Raw genomic sequence first — 9,371 nt, 5'->3', positions numbered from 1 at the left:
GGTTTAACAAGCGAAGCTTACTCTATCCTTTGAATGAGGATATATGCTATTTCCATCACCAGAAGTAGTATGTATCATAGTCTCACTCTGACAGTGCTTTTTATTTGTATACTGATTCTACATTAATGCTTGTTAGTTAAAATAGATGGCACATCGTGCATTAACCACATCTCTGGGTCTGATCAGAAGATTATACTTTGTGGCTTAATTGCATCTTAACTAGCTTCCTCCACATTTCAGATATCAAGCATATCATTACTTTTATATAATAAACCACCTAAAACTATGTGAAAATACTGCTGTCATGCAAAAAAGGTAGGAAGTCTGAGAGAAAACAGTTATTTCCTACATTGTACAAAACCAATGCAGGGCAACAATTTAATAAATCAGAGTGTTCTCACAAGGTGAGTTGTTTTGTCAGTCGAGTGCTTGAAATGCTATCTAATGTCTCTGTGGAAATGGCTGAAAGAAACAACAGATGTCTCAGATTTTTGCCTTTCATGTCTTATTAAAATCAAGAGGAGATGGAAAGGCAAACAAGGGGTTACTCATCATTTTTCTCTCCTTGGAAGAAGTTCCTATGAACACCGCCTACAAGAAGAGGCAGTGATAACTGAAAGCCAAAAAGCAATTTAGATAATGATGAGCATTAATAAACCAAAAGGTTCACTGAGAACACTATTCCCAAGTATAAAAGGTAGAAAGGAGCAGAGAAATTCTGCAAGCTGCTCATCCGAATAACATTGCAGCCTTCAGCACAGCCATCTTGTGTTATTCCCCACCAAATGCATTCAGCTGAGAAAATCCGAATCAGGTGTTTGTGATCTGATTTGTGATGGATAGTTTTGAGTTCACGCTCCCATTCAGACTTGCAGCTCTGGCCTGAGAGTCACGTCCCTGCTCTGCAGGGACTGAAAAGCTGGAACCCAAGTAAGGCTCAAGTGACTTGGAGCATCCAGCTCAATGTTCACAACAGAGCTTTCTGCTGCCGTTATCTAAGGTGTCTCCATCTCCTACTTTCATCAGCTCCCCACACTGCCTTGAATGTGAAACAGCAACATTTGCCATTGCTGATTATCTGCTAAACAACAAGAAATGTTAAAATCTGCTTCACATTGCTATGGTAGCCACTTACACTTTGAGCTAGAAGACAAAGCAAACACCCAGTCCCTTATTCTATTGTCTTCTCCTTCTGTTCCTGGAGGAGGATATGTACGTAATTTGCATTGGCTGTACCAAGCATCTCCTGATAAGATGAAAACACTTAGAAAAAATGCATATGCAAAGTGTGACACAAGCAGTATTTCCGAGCCCATATTCCAGCTCTGGCAAGAGCAGGTGAGCACAACTCTGGGGATCAGACATTCAACCAACATCCCTGTGCTTGTCATTGGGCATTTGGAGTCACACAGCCCACCAGGATGCCTGATGGCTGTGCTGCCAACTGCACTGCTCACCCTGTGGCTCCCTGAGGATGTCTTTACCACCCCTCCTTTGCCTTTGTAGACAAAGGGCCAAGTATTAAACTAAATCATCGCAGGCTGCGTACAGCAGCACTCAACAAAACACTAGAGGAAAGGTGCCAGAGCAGGAGATGACTCTTCTGCAGTATAAACCACTTGAAGATGCGCAGAAATCCAGCTGAGGTACTTCAAACAATAGAATAATAATCCTGCTTTTGCATTCCTGAGCTGAAATCCTGCTGAGGAGTTCAGACAGAATAGGTTAGCTTTGATCTTAAATATGTTACACTTCAAATAAAGAAACTAAAGTGACAATGTTCCTTTCCCTGGTTGTTTTCATTTAAGGCCTGAATCCCAAGGTGTTGACACAAACAGGCTGTGCTGATGCTAAGTGCTGCTGAAAACTGACAAGAAAGACTTTAAACCACCCACTGGATGGTCTCATATCCAACACCAGAGGGTACAGGCACTGAAGGTTTGGTTGGTGTGTAGTGCTTGTGATCATGTCCTTAAAGAAGGCTGTCCTCAATTAGAGGGCCATAGAACAATCCTTAAAAAAATACTTTCATTGACTAATTTTTGGATACTCTCTACAAAGACACAGCCTGATCTATGTGCAAATGCATCCGGATCAAAATTCAGTACCTAGTACAACAGGCTTCAGACTAACTGTAAAGCAGACCTAGTGTCATGTCTATGACATTATAAGGACTTACATGAGATACCTTCAAACTTAATACTCAGGTAGGTTGCCTTCCCAAAGCGTTTGACTCTGAACCATAGAGGATGGGTAGCCAGAGTGATGCAACAGCCACATTCCCTCTTATTTTTGCAGTAACTCACATCTGGACCAGAACATTTGCAAAGTTACCACTGCAGAAAAAGCAATCCCTGTTCCAAGAAGTTTGCACCACCCAATACTACTAGTAGAAACTGCTCTGATGTCTGCCAAGAAGAGAACACCACAACTCCACTGTGACTCATCTTCCTGGGGCTTTCATTTCTGGAGCAACCAGTTAAAGAAAAGCCTTAAAGACTGTGATTTTCAGGGAAAACTGAGTGTTTACCAGCCCAAAGTCAGCTAAGGCCTCTAGGTGGTATTATAAGACAAACACAAAATAACGACCCTTTAGAGTATGGCAGGTTAGGCACTGAACTTTGCAAAGAAAAGATTTGAGTGTGAGTGCTTTAAACAAAGGCTCTAATCTTGACAGTTCTTCACTGGAGCAGGAATTTACAGCAGCAGGTGTGGGAGGAAGGAAGGGAAAAGGGAAGGCTGCAAAGGGGGCATTTATCCCTGCTATTAGCCCAGGCTGCTGTAACATGCATTCCTGTCTCAGGACAGGATTAGAGCTACAAGTCTGAGCAGCTCCATCCCATTCTGAGAGGGGAAGATACAGAGCCACTTGGTTCTCTGCTGTCACTGAAAACAGGTTGCCCTTGCTGATGGCACTGCTCATGTGATGCAGGAGAGTTATCCCTGTGGTTTGTGCAATACCACCAGCTCCAAGACATTTACAGACTAGCTGTTGACATCAGTATAGCGTGGCTTTGTAGCAGAAATGTCACACCAGCACTTCCACCCTGGCTCTGGGTCCCCACATTGAATGAAATGGCCACATCAGCTTTTGAAGAAACCACTCTCCCCTCCACCAAACCCATACACACTCTGAGGATCTGAGCCGCTCTGGAGGCAGCGGAAGGGCAAAGAACAGGCAGTCTTTATTGAACAGCAGATTTCTTTGGAACAAATGCTTGGCAGAAACCACTCTTACATTTTTACTTCCTACAGTGCCTCGAGAATTACATCTGTTTAACTAGCATGTGCTTATTAAACTGGTAAAGGCAGCATTCTGGTGTGGTTAGTAAAAAACACAGGCAATTGTGTATCGCATGGGACATGGTCCAGCTTGCCTAGCTCAGCTGAACGGCCTGTTCTACCCTGTCATAAATAACAATCGACTTTTAAAAGGAACCATCTATATTTTACGAAAGTAAGGGCAGATCCTCCAACCAAATCCATTGGCAGAAAGAGTCTGGAAATGCAGGCAGCTTGCAGAGGTGAGAATCGCTGCCTGTCTGGAGAGATGTGGCATCACAGGTCCATGAGATCTCCTCTAGTTCTGGCTCTGGCATAAGCATTAGAGTTAGTAATGAGCCTCAAGCCCATCCGGGTCTGATAAAAACCTTGGCATGCACCGATGGTGATTTAGTCTCCGTTCTTATCCTTTCTGCTGAAGAACAAAGGACTGTAGTCAAAAAACACTATAAATTGTTCCACCCACAACTCGTTTATACAATTTACCAGTGCTGACAGATGCTAATATCTTTCTGTCTCTTTCTAGAAGCTATATATATGAGCAAATAAATTTGACCCAGTCTGAGCTGGCAACCTAACGATGAACAGTTTGAATTTCAATCGCCTCTCTCATGCTGTCTCACCAGAGCACATTTCTACATACCCAGAGCTACTAAGTTCACTTTCAGTAATTATAAATTCCCAGCTCTGCTGCTTCTAATGCTCTGTCTTTGTGTCTGGACAGTTTGTATCTCAGTAATGCTTTTGAAATGTGTATTAGTCTTGAATTTGGTTGGTTAAGAACCAACTATCAGAAGTTCATCCTCCCATCAAGAATACAAGAGGAAATACCCAGCACTTTCTGATTCTCTGATGTGTAGGATGAAACCAGCTACCTCAGTGGGACCACATCAAATTCAAGGTGTCTACAAATGGCCAAGTAGTACAAGTTGGGCAGAAATGTATGAACAAGGAAAGGGGGAATATCAAACAAACAGATCACAGAAGGAATGAGATTTCAACTAGGTGGGCAACCTTTAGCCTTGGAAAAAACAGACTCCTAATGTGTTCTTTGTCTCCCCCTGCCTTTCTGCCCTCTTCATTTCTCCCACCTGCTCAGCAGACTGAAAACATTGCACTGATCAGGTATTTTCCAGGTCCCTTCTCAGCCTCTGTTGCTGTTTTTCCATCTCCTTTTCTATATCAGCAGCACTTGGGTTCACAGCTCTGGGCCTTTTGTCCTTGCATTGGCACATTAAACATGTGGGACTCATCACCCTCATAAGCGTAGCATCTGCTTTTAACTGTGGAGAAATTCTATAAGGCATTATCATTGCTCCAGGAGAGAGCTATAAGCACAAATCATACAGATGAACCGAAAGAAGATTTTCAGGATTAATAGGTCTGAAACATTTCCACCAGATCAGTTACAAGATGCATTAAGGCAGAACACAATGCTCCTCAAGCTCAAGAATTGCTTTTCTTTCCTTGACTTCTACCCACTGGAGCAAATCTTGAGACACTAAGTCAGCTTGTTGACATACTAGGGCAGGAATAACTGAAGCACACTAGTAAAAACATACTGCAAAAGCTCTGTAGTAAGTCTGTATCTTAACATTACCAATATCTGCAACAGTCATTCTTCATAGGGTTGCTTGGTATTTTGAGCATACAGGAACCACATTCATTTTAAATTGCTCTTACTTAAGGTACGAGCGCATCACTAGTGACACAAACCTTGAGAAACTATATCCGGGGAACAAAGTCAGCTCTGCCTTCCCTGAAATTACATCAAGAATGATGACTGCAATAGAGAATGGTGACAGAGACCCTGCTGTTGCAATATTAGCATTGTAGCTAGATGTTCTGGGTTCAGCAGTAGCAGTCAATTTTTTCTCCCTCTTAGTAGCTGGTGCAGCGCTGTGTTTTGACTTTCAGCCTGGGAATAGAGCTGATAGCACCGATGATTTTAGTTGTTGCTAAGTAATGTTTACTCTGACCAAGGACTTTGTGACTCTCATGCTCTGCCAGGGAGGAGGGGAGGCCAGGAGGAAGCAGAGACAGGACACCTGACCCAATCTAGCCAAAGAGGTATTCCATACCACAGCACGTCATGCCCGGGATGTAACAGAGAGTTACCCAGAGGGGCTAGGACTGCAGGGTAGGGTAGGTATCAGTCGGTGCTTGGACGGGCTGGGGGGGGCAAGTTATCGGTCGGTGGGTGGTGAAGTGTTGTATTCTCTTCCCTTGTTATTTCCCTTATCATTATTGATGGTAGCAGCAATGATTTGTGTTATACCGTAGTTACTAAACTGTTCTTATCTCAACCCGTGGGAGTTGCATTCTTTTCGATTCTCCTCTCCATCCCTCCAGGAGTAGGGGGAGGGCAAGAAGGGGGGGGAGTGAGTGAACGAGCTGCCTGACTGGTTTTAAACCATGACACTAGAACTGCTTTCCCCACTTTGTTTTGATATAGATCAGGAGAGAATCTAACACTGTATTTTCAAGTGAAGAGAGAGGTAGTGGATACATTGGAAGAGCCACCAATAAGTTGTCAAATGTCTTTTTGGCAAGTCGCCAGCAGTGGTAATGGAGTTGCTCCCACCTCCTGTCCATTGCACAGATCAGGGAGCTTTGGGCTCTCAGGATCCATCCCATGAGCTGCATGGCTGTATCAAAGCAGAAAGACTTTTGAGCTGGTAGAGTTGCTGAACTGGAGTCAGGCCAATGGCCTGATCCATTAAATAAAGGGCAATTCCTGTACCACGGCTTCTAGACCAGCAGGGACAGGGAGCAACCCAGAACTGCTTTAACTAAGACAACTGCTTCTTAGCAGCTCTCCAAACAGGAGCCACCTCTTAGCATGTTTCTACATGGGCATGAACACTGCAGCACTTCATTCTCCCTTTACTCATAGTCAGACTAGTCATATTAGAGATGGTCAAGCTGTCGATACTTCAACTCCCCTAAATAACACCACTTACCTTATGCACCCAAGTTTACCTTTATGGCATTATAGAATTCCTGGACACTTACAAATAAAAAGACTGCATTGACTAATGCTTCAGCCAGTATTACCTGTATATAGTTCAAAGTTAACTGCAGGACTGACGCACACTGAAGGAGGATGGCCTATTACCCATCTTGGGAATAAATGTAGGTGCTACATGAATGCAGTCAGCTGCCAAATACAAACTGGATTATGGCTTTATTCTTATATAAACACCGTCTCCCGTAATGTAAACAGGAACAATATTTAAAGGACCTAAAGTACATGATGAGCAGTCTCAACCATTTTACAAAAGCAAATGTAATAACAGAGGAAGAGAGGGGTCTTATAAAAATATTATAATGAAAAAGGCATTCAGAAATCCATTAGCAACTGACTGTGCTTCATCACAGCCCTGAGAAAGTATTTTAAATGTAAGCAAAGATCTTTGCTTTTAAAATCCCTAATGAAGATGTAAAGTACTAAAAGCCACCAGGAAGTCATAAAAAAAAATGAAAACAAGACCGTACAACAAAGCTAACACCTTGGTTCATAATGGAATACAAGTTGATACTGTTGTTCTTGCCTGCATTACTGCAGACTGCCATTATCTGAGTGAATGATACTACAAAACTCACCGACATTTTTTTTCCATGGCCTCCTTATTTCTAGAAGGATTTGCTTCATTTATTGATCCCCCTGATGGGTACGATAGCAATGGATGAAACAGGACCATTTACTCAAACTGCCTTTTATGAGGTTAAGAAAAAAAAGCAAGCATTCAGGTGAAAACTCACCATGAAGAAAAGATAAAATAGGCACTGAAAACAGATAAGGAGAGTACTTGCAGAGGACTGGCTTTTGAAACCTGGCTTAAAGTCTGTATTTTTGGCAGGAAATGCCATGTAATCTGTAGATTGCAAAACAGCTGTTTTTAGAAGAAAGGATTTACTAGGTGGAGCAGCTCCTACTTGGGCAAAGGGATCCTGTAGCAACATCTGGAGTTCAGAGCCTCCCAATACAAATGAAGATACTGAAACTGAAAGACTTCTTCAAACTTCAAAATGTCTTGCACCAAAAGGGAGCTTTTCCCCCAGAAGACATATGGTTCAGACAGAACCTGACTTTTTTTTTGTACCATCACTCTCGTGCTCACTCTTTGTCATTTTGTTGTCAGGCATGGCTATAACAGGGTATGTTGTGTAGCCACTGCATGTCTTTGAGGAATGCAAGGGCAGAACTTCACTTCAAATAACTCATGCATTAGCACATTGCTTACTCTGCCACATCAAGGAAGAGAAAACGTCCTGGAAGTTGCAAAGCCCAGTATTTTAACCTTTGCAAAGAAAATGATCAGGGACTGATGGTCAGGGGACTGGAGCACCTCCTGTATGAAAATAGGCTGGGAAAGTTGGGGCTGTTCAGCCTGGAGAAGAGGAGGCTGCATGGAGACCTCATAGCAGCCTTCCAGTATCTGAAGGGTGGCTATAGGGATGCTGGAGAGGGACTCTTCCTTAGGGACTGTATTGATAGGACAAGGGGTAATGGGTTAAAACTTAAACAGGGGAAGTTTAGATTGGCTATAAGGAGGAAATTCTTTACTGTGAGGGTGGTGAGGCACTGGAATGGGTTGCCCAGGGAAGTTGTGAATGGTGCATCCCTGGCAGTGTTCAAGGCCAGGTTGGACAGAGCCTTGGGTGGCATGGTTTAGTGTGAGGTGTCCCTGCCCATGGCAGGGGGGATTGGAACTAGATGATCTGAAGGTCCTTTCCAACCCTAACTGTTCTATGATTCTATGAAAAGACAACCAAGGTAATAGCTCGTATTTGGTAATGCAAACCAGGATTAAAGGAAGAACTTCTTCCAAAATAGGTGGTGTCTGAGAAAAGGATGTTTTTAAGTCTGCATCCTTTGATTTCATATTTGGAGTGTCTTCTTCAGCAAGAAGAAATATCTTGCCTGGGCTAATAATGCTATGCAGCTCTCTTCCATAAGCCATCTCCCACTGCTGTGCTGGAACCAGTGCATTGAAGCTGCAGGTCCTGCTTACTCCACAATCCCCAAGGTCTCATGTTTGGCCATCATTCCATCACAAATCCACCACACCACTGCGCTCCTATGTTGCTTTCTGCTACAGGCATCATCTGCCTATTTTGCATTTTCTGAGTAGGTATGGAGTAGCACAGCCTCCTTGCACCTGCTTTGCATTGCAGAAAAGGTCAATGTTCAACCCTACATTGAAGCAACCTGGCTTTGTGCTCTCAGCTATAAGATACAACCAAGTACACTTTTCTAAGGTGAGAGAAGCTGATGTGAGAGAGCACAGCTGCATAAGGGATGAGTGATTCACTTGCTTATGCCTGATGGAAAAGTCAATGTCTTCAGTGTAATGAAGTTTATGAATTGTGGGATTAAAGAGATGGATCTTGCATTTGAAGAAAAAAGAATGCAGCTGGCATTCAGGCTTGTGAAACGACTGTTTATGCACTCCACAGCTTAACAAATAGCATAACAATATATAGACATTGATTTTGTAAGTTAACATAATGATTTCATACACAGTAGCTATTATAAAGCAATGTATTGTTTGGGTTTTGTCAGTGCCCAGCAGTAACTGGTTATTTACTGTCTCCCTGCACAAAAGGAAAGTTGGCAGGAGTCCTACCTGGAAGTCAGTCATAAAGACTCATTTTTAAATGGTAAGAGGTCCTCAGATGTGCTACTTTACTTAAGCCTTGTGAAAATCAGTACACATTTCTTCAGAGATCTAAATTGTAGCTTTTATATCTCTGAGTCTCAGTTTACCTTTACAATCCAGGTTGTGAAGTCAGGACAGGAGGAAAACTCCTTCTCATGCACCAAAGCTCTTTGTACACCTCTGGCATGATCTTTTGCTGCTCAGGGAGTAGCTCTGTGAGCCAGCAGAACATTGAGGACATGCTGTTAAGCCCCATGCATCGTCTCACACACTTATCAAGCTCCCTTTTAGGACCAGGTAGACACATTTACTCTGATTTCAAGGCTACTCAGATGCTAGAGATTAGGCAATATCTAACTAACTATACATAGTATCAACCTTGCAGCCTTACTCCCTCAAGGCTCTTTTTCCTACATGCTTATA

The 9,371-nt window shown here is 42.9% G+C and overlaps 1 long non-coding RNA gene across 1 annotated transcript; it reads right to left on the bottom strand.

Annotated features, from left to right (window-relative positions):
* Positions 1-3,162: 3,162 nt before the first annotated feature.
* LOC134172199 (uncharacterized) lies at positions 3,163-9,167 on the bottom strand. The gene is made up of 3 exons (XR_009967868.1): positions 9,056-9,167; positions 4,374-4,565; positions 3,163-3,592 (listed from the first exon to the last, which is right to left on the bottom strand). It is a non-coding gene; the product is annotated as an uncharacterized LOC134172199 (long non-coding RNA).
* Positions 9,168-9,371: the final 204 nt, after the last annotated feature.

Source organism: Pezoporus occidentalis, unplaced genomic scaffold (genome assembly GCF_034315485.1).
Source record: "Pezoporus occidentalis ecotype Australia unplaced genomic scaffold, CSIRO_AGI_Poc_V1 ctg45, whole genome shotgun sequence".
Taxonomy (NCBI): domain Eukaryota; kingdom Metazoa; phylum Chordata; class Aves; order Psittaciformes; family Psittacidae; genus Pezoporus; species Pezoporus occidentalis.
This window is presented reverse-complemented; position numbering and strand designations above follow the sequence as displayed.